Here is a 15,993-nt window from a genome sequence, read left to right on the forward strand (position 1 = left end):
ACTTCAGCCGTTCTGCTAACAACCAAAGAGCCTGGTGGAGGACCCCAAATCTCAGATGAGACCACAGCCCCTACAGTCCCCTCAAATTCAGCTTGGTAAGACCCAGAGCAAAGAATATAGCTATCCCATGCCTGGACTTCTGACCTACAGAAATTATCATGAGGGGCTGCAGTTTCCAGCTGTAAGTTTGTGGCACATCAACAGAAAACTAATGCAGTGGCCAACACCCCTATCAGACTCAACACCCACTTTTTATAACAAAAATTTTGCTATATTGCCTACTGTTCTGTAATAAAATTCATAGATTGAGAACCTACTAGTTACTTATAAAAAATACATTAGCTATAAGGAAGAGATTTTTTTAATAATTTATAATAAAACAATATGCATCTCAACCAAATAAGAAAACCAAACTGTCCCTGTAAGTTTTCAGAATGCCTTCTGAGGACCATAGCCTCTGCCTGCCAGGACACTGTACCTAGGACACGTTGACTCAAAATTAGAATATTTAATCTTAAAATGCTTATTACTTGCAAATTTTGTTTCTTTGCGCATCATGTTGTAAAGGATGCCTTTGAAAATCACAGTAGCATAATATTGTTGTTCTAACCTTTTCCCAAAATGGACTTAAGAAGGTTTGAAAGCCTCATAATTTCCTTTTATCCCTCCTCCTTCTCAATTATTTAGTACTCACTGGGCACGTGATACTGCTACTCGAAATTAATTTTCACACTTAAATAGACTTTTAAAGCTTCTAATTAATTTCCCAACTCTCATTTTTTAGATGTGAACAGAGAATCACCATCATCTAGCGGCTCATTATACACACTATAAAATATTTCACCCCAGCTGTGAAGCTGGCCATAGTAAATACATTTTGTTGCCTTAATCAAGATTTATGGTAACATAATAATGTAATTTTTAAAGGCCACATGCCAAAGTACTTTCTAAATTAATAAAAATACTTAGTACTTAACCTATAACACACTTTAAAATCATCACACAGTCTCACAGGTAGCTCTGTGCCCAGGGCTAGTAACAACTGATGGAGAGCCTGTCATCGAGCCCATTTACTTGATTTATTTTACAGTAGCCTTCTAAGGCCACATACATAATGGGTACGCATTGTGTGATGGGAAAATAAATTATTTAGTCTGGACAAGCGGACAGTGTTACCACTAAGTTATTAATTCACTTAGAGGGGGAAATACCCTGAATAGCCTTTTTTCATACCCAGTAGCAACACTATTTAGTAACTATTTACAGACCCCCGGAGAAGGCAATGGCAACCCACTCCAGTACCCTTGCCTGGAAAATCCCATGGACGGAGGAGCCTGGTAGGCTGCCGTCCATAGGGTCGCAAAGAGTCAGACATGACTGAGTGATTTCACTTTCACTTTTTACTTTTATGCATTGGAGAAGGAAATGGCAACCCACTCCAGTGTTCTTGCCTGGAGAATCCCAGGGATGGGGTCGCACAGAGTCGGACACGACTGAAGTGACTTAGCAGCAGTAGCAGTACAGATCCCCAGGAACCTAGAGCTAAAAAGGACTTAAGGATCATAACCAAGCTTTTTTACAAATGAGGAAACTGAGAAACCTGTCCAAGCTTACAGCCATCAGTGGCAGAAACTAGGATAAGATAAGGGGAGATAAGGCTATGGATTCTAAATCTCCTCAATCAGAAAACAGGGATAACCACAACCCTGGTAGAGTGGTTACAAAGATGCAGTGAAATAATATAAAACACATGAAGGATACAGTATATGCTTGACAATATCCCATAGCTATCATTTTCTTGCCCTGGGTTTCCTCCACCAATTTCCCCTATCACATTTTTTTTTAACCAAAACATCATTTATGATGATGCACATTTGGCGATGATCTTCTGACAGGTATACTGCATTGATATACAAATTAGTGCAAACTACACATTTCATTCAGGAACAGAAGGACTCACTAGGAGGCTACAGAGGAAGCAGCTGACTCCAAACCTCAGGAGTTAAGCCTATACCCCTAAACAGTTTAAAATACCTTCAACTTGTTGGACTAAGCCCATATCAGCTTGGCCAAGGTGGACAGCATACAGACCAGTTTTTTGAAAATTATTTATTACTTTTGGTTGTGCTGGGTCTTTGCTGCTGCACACGGGCTTTCTCTGGCTGTGGTAAGCAGGGGCTGCTCTCTAGTCGTGGTGCACGGACTGCTCACTGTGGTGGCTTCTCCTGGGGCGGAGCACAGGCTCTAGGTACCTGGGTCTCAGCAGTGGTGGTGCGCAGGCTGTAGCTGCCCTCAGCATGTGGACCTCCCCAGACCAGGGATCACACCCATGTCCACTCCACTGGCAGGTGGATTCCCATCTAAGGCACCACCAGGGAAATCTTATGTCAGTTTTTCAATACTGTACTGTACACACAGTTTCTAATTCCTTTTCCAGTATTTACTCAAACTTTTCATAAGATTATCTTTACCCGTCACCTCTTCCTAACCTGCAATTCACTCCTGAATCCACTGAAGTCTCATTATCAGCCCACTGCTCCACTGAAACCATTCTTATCAAAGCCATTAATAACCTCTTAATTGGAATAGGTTCCAGCTATGTTAGAAATAAAGCTAATAAGATGCAAAAATTTTAAAAATATCCAACAGTGGGCAGGGGACACTGTCCCGGTCTGGGGCACAATGGTGCCAGCTCAGTTCTGGATGATACAGATGGGTCACCTTGCTACCTATTCCTTATGCCCATGGGGCCTGGGCCTCCCCAAGCAGCAGCCCCCATGCTTCAAGTAGGGCAATTCCTAAGCTGAAAGGCCAGGAAGGGCTTCTGAAAGTCAAATGGCTACTGAAGGGACTTCCTTGGTGGTCCAGTGGCTAAGGTTCCACACTCCCAATGCAGGGGGCCTGAGTTCAACCCCTGGTCAGGGAACTAGATTCCACATGCCACAACTAAGATGCAGCACAAATAAATTAACTTTAAAAAAAAAAAAAAAAAAGAAATTGAGGGGAAAAAAAAAGAAAAATCACCAACAAAACTTAATTTATAAAACCAAGCTTCACATTTCAAAAACTACCACCTTTTCTCCAAAGCATCCTTCCAGAAAATACTGTGAATACACAAGTCAGAAAGACTAGAGCATGTGCTACAACAGAGATAATCAATTTCAGCTGAGAAAACGACTTCATATGACAGACTCATGGTTGTTTCAAAATATGTCTACAAACTTTTGACATCCTCCCCAAAACGGTGGAGCCTAAAAGGCTTCCCTTGAATGTCAGTTGGACTCAGTGACCAACTTATAACAAAGAGAATTTTGTGGCAGTGTGTTGTCAAGATAGGGTATATAAGGCATATGGTTTCCTCTTGTATCACTTGCTCTCGGTAAAGCCAGCTGACATGCTGTGAGGATAATCAAGCAGCCCTACAAAGACCTAAGGCTGCAGTCATCATGAAGGCAGATACTCCAGCCCCATTCAAGTCTTTAGATGACCTGTCACAGAATGTCTACAACTGAGTCAGAATCCACCCAGCTAAATTTCTCACCCACAGGTACTGTTAGACAAGAAATATTTGTCATTTTTAAGCTGCTAAATTTAGAGGCAATTTGTTACATGCCATGCCGTGTTCAGTCGCTTCAGTCCTGTCCAACTCTGCAACCCCAGGCTCCTCTCTCCATGGAATTTTTCAGGCACGAATACTTGGAATTTTTCAGGCACAAATACTGGCATGTGTTGCCATTTCCTCCTCCCAGGGGCCTTCCAGACCCAGGGATCAAACCTGCATCTCCTGCATTGCAGGCAGATTCTTTACAGCTGAGCCACCAGGGAAGCCCCAATTTGTCACACAGCAATAGATAACAAATACAGGGTTTAATATTTGTCCATTTTTATAATTTTATTTAAAAGTTTATTATGAAATTAGTGGAAATCAACTATGCTTTACAAAGATAATTATAGTCACTATTTCCAGGAATGTATAAAATTGGACTCAAAAGGTATCAGAATAAGAACATCAAACCAGAAGTAGAATATATACACAAGTATCTAGCTTGTAAATAGATTTTAAAAATAAACACTTGAGTGGGTGAAAGGAATAAGTGGTGTGGAAAGAAAGATGATTAGCTGAGAAATTTCAATTTGGGGTGAGCACCAAGACATTTTTCACTAAGTGATAAAAAAGGAGTTCTGAATTTACTTTAAATGTCATTAGCTTGGAAAAGTACAACTCCTCCTCCAGAAGACTGCACCTATGCATAGAGAATGGAAAATCTGAATGTTTATGTAAAATAACCTGTCAGTCAACCAAAAACTTTTGGGTTAAATATAGCATGTCTTCACCAGAAAACCCGCATGGGGGTCTTTAATTGTCTACCTCCTTTTCTTCTTCATTTCTAACAATATTATCAAATTGCTTCAATCATTCAGGCAGTTATTAAAAGTCTTACTTCTCAAACAACTTCCCCCGAATCAGCAGAAGCAAGACTGGATTTCTTCATCTAGATATGTCCATGCTAGGGCCCCACGCTGACAGCACTGAAGAGCACTGCTGTGGAGACCAAGCGTGGGGCTGCAGACGTGTCCCACCTCACTGGTCACAAACACAGGCAAACTGCTCTCCCCATTCTGAAACTCAGTTGCCTAATTAGTAAAATGAGGATAATATCCAACTTACAAGGTTTTATTATGAGTAGAAAAGGCCTAGCATAATGCAGCCACTTGATTAACAGTGGCTAACTGTTTCTGCTTATATGCACTATATTTCCAAACCAAGAAAACAAGGACACAGACTGCCAGAATATTTCCTGTATCACATAAAGACCCAAAAGGCAGCCCAGAAGATTAATGAGGATTTATGACATGCTATAATTTCTGAAATATTATAAAAGCTTACAAGCTGAAATCAAAACTGAACACTAAGGTGTTCAAATATTAGAGAATCTAGACTATGATCAATATTTATATAACATATCATATTCTGTTTTGTTGTTGTTCAGTTGCTTAGTCATGTCCGACTCTTTGCAACCCATGAACTGTAGCATGCCAGGCTTCCCTGCCATCACCAACTCCCGGAGCTTGCCTAAAGTGAAAGTGAAGTCGCTTAGTCGTGTCAAACTCTTTGCAACCCCATGGACTGTAGCCTACCAGGCTCCTCTGTCCATGAGAGAAAGCAAGAATTTCCAGGCAAGAATACTGGAGTGGATTACCATTTTCTTCTCCAGGAGATCTTCCCAACCCAGGGATTGAACCCAGGTCTCCCACATTGCAGGCTGATGCTTTACCATCTGAGGCACTAGGGAAGTACAGGGAGCTTGCTTAAACTCATGTCCACTGAGTCGGTGATGCCGTCCAACTATCTCGTGCTCTGTCATCCCCTTCTCCTCCTGCCTTCAAGCTTGCCCAGCATCAGGGTCTTTTCCAATGAGTCAGTTCTTCCATCAGGTGGCCAAAGTATTGGAGTGAAAGCTTCAGCATCAGTCATTCCAATGAATATTCAGGACTGATTTCCTTTAGGATTGACTGGTTTGATTTCCTTGCTGTCCAAGGGACTCTCAAGAGTCTTCTCCAGTACCACAGTACAAAAGCATGAATTCTTCAGCACTCAGCCTTCTTTATGGTCCAACTCGCACGTCCATACACGATCACTGGAAAAACTGAAAAAACTAAACAGACCTTTGTTAGCAAAGTAATGTCTCTGCTTTTTAACATACTGTCTAGGTTTGTCATTGTTTTTCTTCCAATAAACACCTTTTAATTTCATGGCTGCAGTCACCATTTACAGTGGTTTTGGAGTCCAAGAAAATAGTCTGTCATTGTTTCCACTGTTTCCCCATCTATTTGCCATGAAGTGATGGGACCGACAAGGCTTCCCTTGTGGCTCAACTGGTAAAGAATCTGTGTGCAATGCGGGAGGCCTCAGTTCGATACCTGGGTTGGGAACATCCCCTGGAGAAAGGAAAGGCTACCCACTCCAGTTTTCTGGCCTAGAGAATTCTATGGATTGTATAGTCCATGGGGTCACAAAGAGTTGGACATGACTGAGCAACTTTCACTCACTTGATGGAACCAAATGCCATTGATACTCATTTTTTGAATGTTGAGTTTCAAGCCAGCTTTTTCACTCTCCTCTTTCACTTTCCTTAAGAGGCTCTTTAGTTCCTCTTCACTTTCTGCCATTAGCATGGTGTCATCTGCATATCTGAGGTTATTGATATGTCTCCCAGCAGGCTTGATTCCAGCTTGTGCTTCATCCAGCCTGTCATTTCACATGATGTACTCTGCATATAAGTTAAATAAGTAGAGTGACAATATACAGCCTTGATGTACTTCTTACCCAATTTTGAACCAGTCCATTGTTCCATCTCTGGTTCTAACTGCTCCTTCTTGACCTGCATACAGGTTTCTCAGGAGGCAGGTAAGGTGGTCTGGTATTCCCGTCTCTAAAAATTCTTCAGTTTGTTATAATCCACATAGTCAAAGGCTTTAGCGTAGTCAATGAAGCAGGTGTTTTTCTGGAATTCTCCTGCTTTTTCGATGATCCAACGGATGTTGGCAATTTGATCTCTGGTTCTTCTGCCTTTTCTAAATCTAGCGTGAACATCTGGAAGTTCTCAGTTCATGAACTGAGAGAAATATGCTTTTCTCCTCTACCAAATTATATATTCTTTGATTGCTTTAAAAAATTTTATAGACTTCCCTGGTGGCACAGTGGATAAGAATCTGCCTGCCAATGCAGGGGACACAGGTTCAATCCCTGCTCTGGGAAAATTCCACATGCTGCAGAGCAACCAATCCCGAGCACCACACTACTGAGCCAGGGCTCAAGAGCCCGAGAGCCACAGCTAATGAGACCCTGTGCCAAAACCACTGAAGTCTGCATGCCCTAGAGCCCGCCCGCTGCAACTACTAGGCCTGTGTGCTGTGACTACTGAAGCCCATGAACCCAGAGCCCGTGCTCCACGGCAGGAGAGGCCACACGATGCGAAGCCGGCACACTACAGTACAGTAGCAGCCCCCGTTCACTGCAACCAGAGAGAGACGGCACAAAGCAATGAAACCCAGCGCGGCCAGAAATAAAAATAAATAAAATTTCAAAAAAATTTCTGTACATCTCTATATTCTCTCATGGCTCTAGCATACATATATAGGGCTGAATAAAATTATCTTCAAGTCTTCAATGTCTACTCATATTAATATTTGTTGTTGTTCAGTCGCTCAGTCATGTCCAACTCTTTGCAATCCCATGGACTGCAGCACGCCAGACTTCCCTGTCCTTCACTATCTCCTGGAGTTTGCTCAAACTCATGCCCATTGAGCCAGTGATGCCATCCAACCATCTCAGCCTCTGTCAGCCCCTTCTCCTCCTGCCCGCAATCTTTCCCAGCATCAGGGTCTTTACCAATGAGTCAGCTCTTTGTATCAGGTAGCAGAAGTACTGGAGTTTCTGCTTCAGCATCAGTCCTTCCAACAAATATTCTTAATGTCTACTCATAACAAGATAGTCTTAAGATTGTAAAATTCAGGCATCAGATCTTCCTTTCACAAGATGTATATCATGCCCTGCCAAGTCGCTTCAGTCATGCTGGACTCTTTGTGACCCTGTGGACTGTAGCCCGCCAGGCCCCTCTGTCCATGGGGTTCTCCAGGCAAGAATACTGGAGTGGGTTGCCATTTCCTCCTCCAGGGGTTCTTCCCAACTAAGGGATCAAACCCAAGTCTCCCACAATGCAGGCAGATTCTTTACCATTGAGCCACCAGATCCCTAACTAAAGCCAGTGTTGGATAACCAGAGCAATGAGCATTTCTCTACGTGTAGCACTCTGCACAGTTTCCGGCACACAATATATACGTAATTAACGAATGTTAGTAGAAAGAATAAATTGAGTGAACAAGAGCCAAATGAAGCGTGCTGAGTAGCTAACAGGTCTAGCTACAATTTAATTCCTGAAGTCTCTTTTCATTGTGTTTATATCTTTGCACAAATACTGTCTGATTTCTTTATACAGCAGTTTTCATTCCAATTCCAAAGAAGGGCAATGTCAAAGAATGTTCAAACTACTATACAATTGCACTCATTTCACATGATAGCAAGGTAATGATCAAAATCCTTCAAGCTAGGCTTCAATAGTATGTGAACTGAGAACTTCCAAATGTATAAGCTAGATTTAGAAAACATAGAGGAACCAGAGATCAAATTGCCAACATCTGTTGGATCATAGAAAAAGCAAGAGAATTCCAGAAAAACATCTATTTCTGTCTCATTGACTATATTAAAGCCTTTGACTATGTGGATCACAATAAACTCTAGAAAATTATTAAAGAGATGGAAATACCAGACCATCTTACCTGCTTCCTGAGAAACCTGTATACAGATCAAGAAGCAACAGTTAGAACCACACATGGAACAACGGACTGGTTCGAAATTAGGAAAGTACTATAGCAAGGCTGTATATTGTCACCCTGCATATTTAACTTCTGTGCAGAGTACACCAGGCGAAATGGTGGTCTGGATGAATCACAAGTTGGAATCAAAATTGTCAGGAGAAATATCAACAACTTCAGACATGCAGATTTGTTGTTGTTCAGTCACTCAGTCATGTCCGACTCTTTGCAACCCCATGGACTGCAGCATGCCAGGCTTCCCTGTACCTCACTACCTCCCAGAGTCTGCTCAGATTCATGTCCATTGAGTTGGTGATGCCATTCAACCATCTCATCAAGAGGCTCTTTAGTTCTTCTTCACTTTCTGCCATTAGGGTGGTATCATCTGCATATCTGGAAATGCAGATGTGAATACCAGACCACCTTACCTGCCTCCTGAGAAACCTGTATGCAGGTCAAGCAACAGTTAGAACCAGACATGGGACAATGAACTGGCTCAAAATTGGGAAAGCAGTACATCAAGGCTGTATATTGTTACCCTGTGTATTTAACTTATATGCAGAGTACATCATGCAAAACGCCAGGCTGGATGAAGTACAAGTTGGAATTAAGATTGCTAGGAGAAATATCAATAACCTCAGATATGCAGATGACACCATGCTAATGGCAGAAAGTGAAGAGGAACTACAGAGCCTCTTGATGAAGGCAAAAGAGGAGAGTGAAAAGGCTGACTTGAAACTCAATATTCAAAAAAATGAAGATCATGGCATCCAGTCCCATCACTTCAAGGCAAATAGATGGGGAAACAGTGGAAACAGTGACAGACTATTTTTCTGGGCTCAAAAATCACTACGGATGGTGACTGCAGCCATGAAATTAAAAGACGCTTGCACCTTGGAAGAAAAGCTATAACAAACCTAGACAACATATTAAAAAGCAGGGACATCATTTTGCCAACAAAGTTTCATATAGCCAAAGCTGTAGCTTTTCCAGTAGTCCCGTATGGATGTGAGAGTTGGACCATAAAGAAGGCTGAGCACTGAAGAATTGATGTTTTCAAATTGTGGTGTTGGAGAAGACTCTTGAGAGTCCTTGGACAGCAAGGAGATCAAACCAGTCAATCAAAGGAAATCTACCCTGAGTATTCATTGGAAGTACTGCTGCTAAAGCTCCAATACTTTGGCCACCTGATGAGAAGAGCCAAGTCACTAGAAAAGACCATGATGCTGGAAAAGATTGAGGGCAGAAGGAAAAGGGGACAACAGAGGATGAGATGGCTAGACACCATGACCAACTCAATGGACATGAGTCTGAGCAAACTCCAGGAGATGGAGAAGGACAGGGAAGCCTGCACGGTATAGGCCATGGGGTCGCAAAGAGTTGGTCACAAGTGAGCAACTGAACAACAACAATACAGAAGAACTCCCTTATAACTTCCTACCATAGATGTAGGACTAACATCTATGATATTAGCACTAACATTTCTGCTATATGAGCATATGAGACATGTAAGACCCAAAGTATATCAGCAGAGAAGAAAGAAGTTCTTATGTTCCTGTTCCTCTCCATCCACATTTCTGTGATTTTATCTTATTCTATTTCTTTCCTTTGAGTTTTGCCTATTTTACCCATCCTATTGTAAACATCCCAGGTACACAAAGTATATTATTTTCTTACTCTATAAACCTACGAAGTACCTAATAAAAGATACAGATTGTAATCTTGGCATTTTTTTTAAGACAGAATGTTCAGACTTTTTAAAATAAATCTTTTATTTTGTTTTGGGGTACAGCTGATTAGCAATGTTGACAGTTCCAGGTGAACAGGGATGGGAACTCAGCCATACATATCGTGTATCTCTTCTCCCCCAAACTCCCCTCCCCTCCAGGATGCCACATAACATCGAGTAGAGTCTTGGCACTTGTTATTGACAATTATTTTGCTAACTGGGCTCTCTGACATTTAAAAGGGGGCGGGGGCATCTAATTCAGAGTCAAAAGCACCTAGTTATGCATCAGCTATCTGAAATTTTCTGCAGTGATTGTGTTTGTGTGTGTCTATAAAATTAGAAACAGTGACCCTGCAGAGATATAAAAGGATGAAGGAATGTTAGTGCGTGCAATCACCCATAAGGACACTGTTAAAAAGCCTCAAAGTTTCGTTCAAACAATGTTAGGTGCCAAGCATTATACCAAATTCTGGATGAAACAGAAATCAGAATGAGTTGAAGTTCATGGAACTGGAAAGCAGAATGGTGTTTCTGCAGGCTTTTACTTCCTTATTTTTCTCTAAACTTTCTCTAAATTCTCCATCAACCTCAATCTATTTGTTAGCCTCCATGCTGGCCCCTCTTCCTTCACCAATCCTCTAAGTCAGTGGTTCTCAAAGTGAGGTCCTGGGAATAACAACATTAGCATCACATGAGAACTTATTTAAAATGCAAATTCAAGAGCCCCTGCCAGACTTACTGAATCAGAAACTGTGGAGATGGGACACTAAGAAATCTTTTTACCAAAGATTTGTTTTACCAAAGCCTCCAGGTATTTCTGATGAATGCTCAAGTTAGAGAAACCATCCAAAAGTTCCACTCCATGTTCTTTCCAGTTCCACTCTCAACTTCTCTGGGTGTGATTATCTTCTTCCACTACCTCTGCAGCTGTAACTATTACAACTACTAACAGCAACAGCTGTCATTTTTTAAGCATTTATCGTCCAGGCACTGTCCTGTTGTGTACATACTATCTTAACTGCCACAACAATCTTTAAAGTATTATTAACCCCACTTTTCAGGGGGGAAAAACCCAGAGGTTTAGAGATGCTAAATAACTTGTCTAAGGTTACTCAATCTAACCAATAGAGGCATAAGAGATTTGACTTTGGGTTTTCCTAACTCCAAAGACTATATTAAGTCCTAGAATGCTACTACATGGTAGCCTTGGAGGCTGTCAGTTACATGACAATCACTTCTAAACTGTCTGATAAACCCTGGAGCAGAACTTCCAGTTAGCCAATGGACCTCTCTAAACTTCACACAGGGGCCTTAAAATTAACATGCCATCATTTCTTCCCTCCATTGTAAATCTCTTCCTCCTCCTGTGTTTTCTAATCTATTGTCCTCATAATCATCAGGAGGGATGATTATGATTGTCCTCATAATCAAGCTGTTTTGACTTCTCACTTTCTCTCACCTCTAGCTGTCCATAACATTCAGAGATTTTACCATCTAAAATATCTTTACAAGCTGTCCACTCCCACTGTCCCTCTTCAAGATATGGGCACCTCTCACCTACATCCTAATTGGTTTCCCTGCCTCTCCACTCTAAAGCAACTCTGCATATTAACTGCCACTTAACTTTCTGATCTGATTATTCTGCCTTCCATCATTCTCATCACCAACACAGGATTAGTTCTGGCAGGTCTAGGCTTTTTAGAATAAAAGACTTCCTCGTAATTTGGCTCCAACCATAACTTTGCTGTCTCATCACTTCTGCCATATAAGAAGCCTACAAAGAAGAACTCAAAGTTTTCCCACTAAATTTTAATCTTTGCCAATTTTGCTAATGCTCTCCCCTCTGCCTGGAATGATTTTTTTTCCTTTTCCATGTGACAAAATACTAAATAACCTTCAGGGCTAAATTCCATGATCTTTAAAGTTTTCCCTAACTCTATCGATTTATTTCCCCAGCCAAAGTAATCTAGTCCTTCAGCATTTTATTTATTCCAAAAATAGTGAGCTGCTACCGTAACATGTCATGGTTAGTGTCTGTCTCCTCTGATGAACACTTGATATCTCAGTATACTGTGTTTTCTTCGCTGTCCCTGCACCCAACACAGTGCCCAGCCATAGCCAGTACTCGATATTTGCTGAGTTGTTAAATAATGCAACATTTGGTGCTGCAACATTACACAGGTTAGCAATTCAAGTTCAGGTTTATGCAACACTCAAAAGAAAGCTCACATTACAACAAAAGATAAAGAGTGAAGGTTCAATATTTAGCAGCACCATCTGTAATTTTCTCAAAATCTTTTTGTCAATATTTTTTAGTATCCTTCAAACAGACTCCTTTCCCAGCTAACATGATTTGTATATTTTACAGGATCAGCAGGAACTACAAACCTCACAGACTGCTGTAAGAGATAATCCCAAGGAAAACTGTGTCACTGAGAGTAGCTGGATAATTGCTTTGGGTACCTCATTTCAGTACATTTCCAATAGAACGGCCCCAGCACATCAGGTAGATTTTAGAAATGAGGGCATGCACTGCTGACTAAATACATAAGATAAGCGCACAGTAGTGAGGCATTTATTCAAATTCGTACTGAAATCAGAGGTATACCTGCTTTTGGTTCAACTATAACACCCTTTCACTTTAAGTAAGAATAACACTTACTCTTGTCTAAGACTCTACTCTGAGTAACGTTGACTCCCATCCCTCCCAGGAAGCAGGCTGTTTTATCAGTGAGATGCTGATAAGCCTCCCTGAGTCTTAACACTTCCCCTTCCGAACCTGCTAAACCTTCTCTCTCCAACTATCCCCTGTCATGGGACATGTAAGTCGCTGCAATATATTCCCCCCGTTACCTAATTCACACTAGTTTCTCAAACATATGACTTATCTCTAAAAGAAAGTTTCCACTTCTTCCAAAGATGAGCTCAATCTTTTCTAAGTTTGTACTGAAAGCACAGCACCTCACACAGCACCTGTCTACAGAATGCCTCAGCTGGTTTCATAGCTATTTTATATAATATGCTTTATTTTCCCAGCTATACTGTTTTCACTCTTAAGGGAAAAAAGCCAGGTCTTTCAAAGTCATTTGTAATCCCACAATCCTCCTCCCACATACAGCATAATACTGGGCACAGGCAGCATATGTATTAACTACTTGATGGACTGAGCTAACTGCTTGCTAAGCACTGATACACGACTTATCCACAGTGTCACATATAATAAATATCTACTGTGTCTACTCTGTGGCAAGCACTTCTGTAGGTGCTGGAGACATGGCCCTGAAGGAAACAAATGTGATTCCTGTCCTAAAAGCTACTATTGTCCAGAGCACAAGAAATATTGAAGTCTCAGTACTCGAAGTGCTACAGAGCAAGGTTATCGCTGGCTCCAAGATATAAGAACCTCAAGTAACAAACATTATAGATCCTCAGTTGTGAAACTGAATCACAGACTTTTCGAACTGAATGAGAAGTTACAAGTTATTGTCTTCAATTTTCTTGCACAAATCACGATTACATTTCAGTACAGCCTACCTTTCCACCGTTTCTAGGCACTGCCTTCATCAACGATCAGAAAAGACTTGACTTCTTTCCCACCTCCAATACTTTCTCCTGAGCATGGTCACTAGGCAAGGGAGTCCAAGCCACTAAGAAAGCACTGGGCTGATGATAAGCTGCACCCAATCAAGCTTATCCGACCATCAACATTTTCCAGTCCACACGCGGAACAGAATCTGTGTTTTCTGCCTAGTAACTATCAAGCCTGTACTTTTAAAGAAGATAAAAGGCAGCGCCTCCACACTTACTTGGCCCTAATAATGACAGAAGCACAACATGGTTTAGGGAAATAAAACAGCTGATGTGAGTATTTGGAGGAAGAACTAAGGATGTCTATCCACTCCTTGGCTTCAAGATCTGTAGCAACAGCGTGATAAAATGCTAAGCGCCGACAAAGTTTTCAGCGTGCATCAAACACGTGCACACAACTCCCGAAGTTGGAAACACCAGGCAACAAGTTGCCCGCCCCCTCTCCACAGTGACAGATCTCCTGCCCCCGGTCGTGGGTGTGTCTGACGCGGCGCGCGGGCACTGATTCACAACTCTCTCCATAACAACCGGCTCCTCCTCTGAGCCCGACCAGGGTAGAGGCGTTGAGGGCCCCTAGCAGGGCCCAACTTATCCGAACCCCAACCACTGCGCTCCCGGTTCCGCCTCGCCTTCAGTCCCGCGCAGCCTCGTCTCAGGCAGGATGCGAGGCTGCTCAGGGAGCCGGACTTCTCGGGCTTCAGAGTCCTCGGCTCGGGAGCCTGGCAGAGCCGCCCCGAGGTCCCCCAGACGCTTCCAGAACTAAAGTCTCCGCCGGCCCCAGGCGGCCGGTTTCCGGAGCGCCCGAGCCAAGGAACTGACCCTCGTCAGCCCCCGTCGGCGCTCCTTCCCCGCCCCCCTGAGTAGGCGGCGGAGGGGCGCGCGTCCCCGCGCCCCGGGCCCGCGCAGCAGGTGCGGCCGGGCCCCACCTCCCCCACAAGGCCGCGGCTACTCACCCCCACGATGATCCTCTGCGACCTCACAGCCCGCACGGACGCCTCTTCCGCCCGCTCCGCAACCCCCTCGTAGCCGCCGCCCCCTCGGCCGCTGCCGTCGCCGCCGTCCTCGCCGCCGCCGCCGCCGCCGCGGCGCGCGTCCGCTCTCACGCACACCGCCGTGGCCGCGCACGCGCCTCTGCGCGCTTGCGTCACGTAGCAACCGATCGGCGGCGGGCCGGCCGGTTACACGGGTTCAGGGCCGGGAGGTCGCGTCCCGCGGGTTTTGCGGATTTCCCGCACCCGCCCGACCCGCTGCCCTCTGGATCAAGGGGCTCCAGGGTGTGGCTGCCCGGCCGGCACCTGGCTCCCGGTGAGTTACGTCACTACGCGTCACTGTATAGCGTCACCGATCGCGTCACTGCAAACGGGGAGGTCCCCGTCGTGATCGCCCGGGCGCCTGTCGGGGAGACGGCAGGGTCTCCAGACTCCTGTCCCGACTGGAGCGGATCCCGTTGGCTACTTCTGCGAAGTGCAGGAAGGCTTTTCCAAGAACTGGGACCTTTGGAGCTGAGTGCACGGTTAATGTGAAAGAATGCCTAGTGACACTCGTTAACTCCGCAGCAGCGTGCGATGGACCCGGCCTTGAATACCTCCGACTTTTGTTTCTTCTTTTTATAAGTGAGGATAACAATACCTATCCTACCTACGTTGTAGAATTGTGCGGCTAAAAATAATGTATGCAAAAGTGCTTTTTAAAGTATAAAGCTCACTAGACTTTAAAGTATCTTTATTATAAGGAAGGCAGTCAAGCAAGAGCAGTTAAGAGGATAGACTGTGGAGTCAGGGAAACCTAGTATCAAGTCTGATCAGGAGTGTTGGACGGTCAGTTCTGCTTGACCCTTGGGCTTAGAGGTCCGAACTGCGGGGCTTTGGAGAGAGTGACTAGAAAGGACATAGTTCCAGCCAAAGGAAGCTTCCTGAGTAAAAGTATGGAAGTCAAAGACAGGAAAAGCAAAGCTTGAGGCAGAGAGATCAGTTATTGCTGTACCCCAGATAAGAAGTGATCAGAGCCTTAACCAAAGTTTTGGAAGAGGGAATGTAAAGGAAAGGACAGATGTGAGCACTGTTAAGATGGTAGCATTGACAGCACTGACTGAGGGATAAATGAGTAGGCAAAGCTTCTAGAATGTCTGGGGTAGGTGGTGGAAACATTTAACAAGAAGCGAAGAAAAATGAGTCTGGGTCATCCACCAGTTTGTAATCCAGGAAATCATATAATGCTGATGACACTTCCAGTAGGTATCAGATTTGTGGGATATGATGATGTATTTTGTGGGATTCTCCAGGAGCCTAGCAGGCTATGTT

The 15,993-nt window shown here is 43.5% G+C and overlaps 1 protein-coding gene across 1 annotated transcript in view; it reads right to left on the reverse strand.

Annotated features, from left to right (window-relative positions):
• The window catches only part of BTBD9 (BTB domain containing 9), a 398,742-nt gene extending 383,942 nt beyond the window's left edge, over nucleotides 1-14,800 (reverse strand). Inside the window, exon 1 of the mRNA XM_065913307.1 lies at nucleotides 14,647-14,800. The gene's annotated coding sequence lies outside the window, so the exon portion shown is untranslated. The remainder of the gene's footprint in view (nucleotides 1-14,646) is intronic.
• Between the last annotated feature and the right edge of the window lie 1,193 nt (nucleotides 14,801-15,993).

The sequence above is a fragment of the Muntiacus reevesi genome, chromosome 20 (genome assembly GCF_963930625.1).
Source record: "Muntiacus reevesi chromosome 20, mMunRee1.1, whole genome shotgun sequence".
NCBI lineage: Eukaryota > Metazoa > Chordata > Mammalia > Artiodactyla > Cervidae > Muntiacus > Muntiacus reevesi.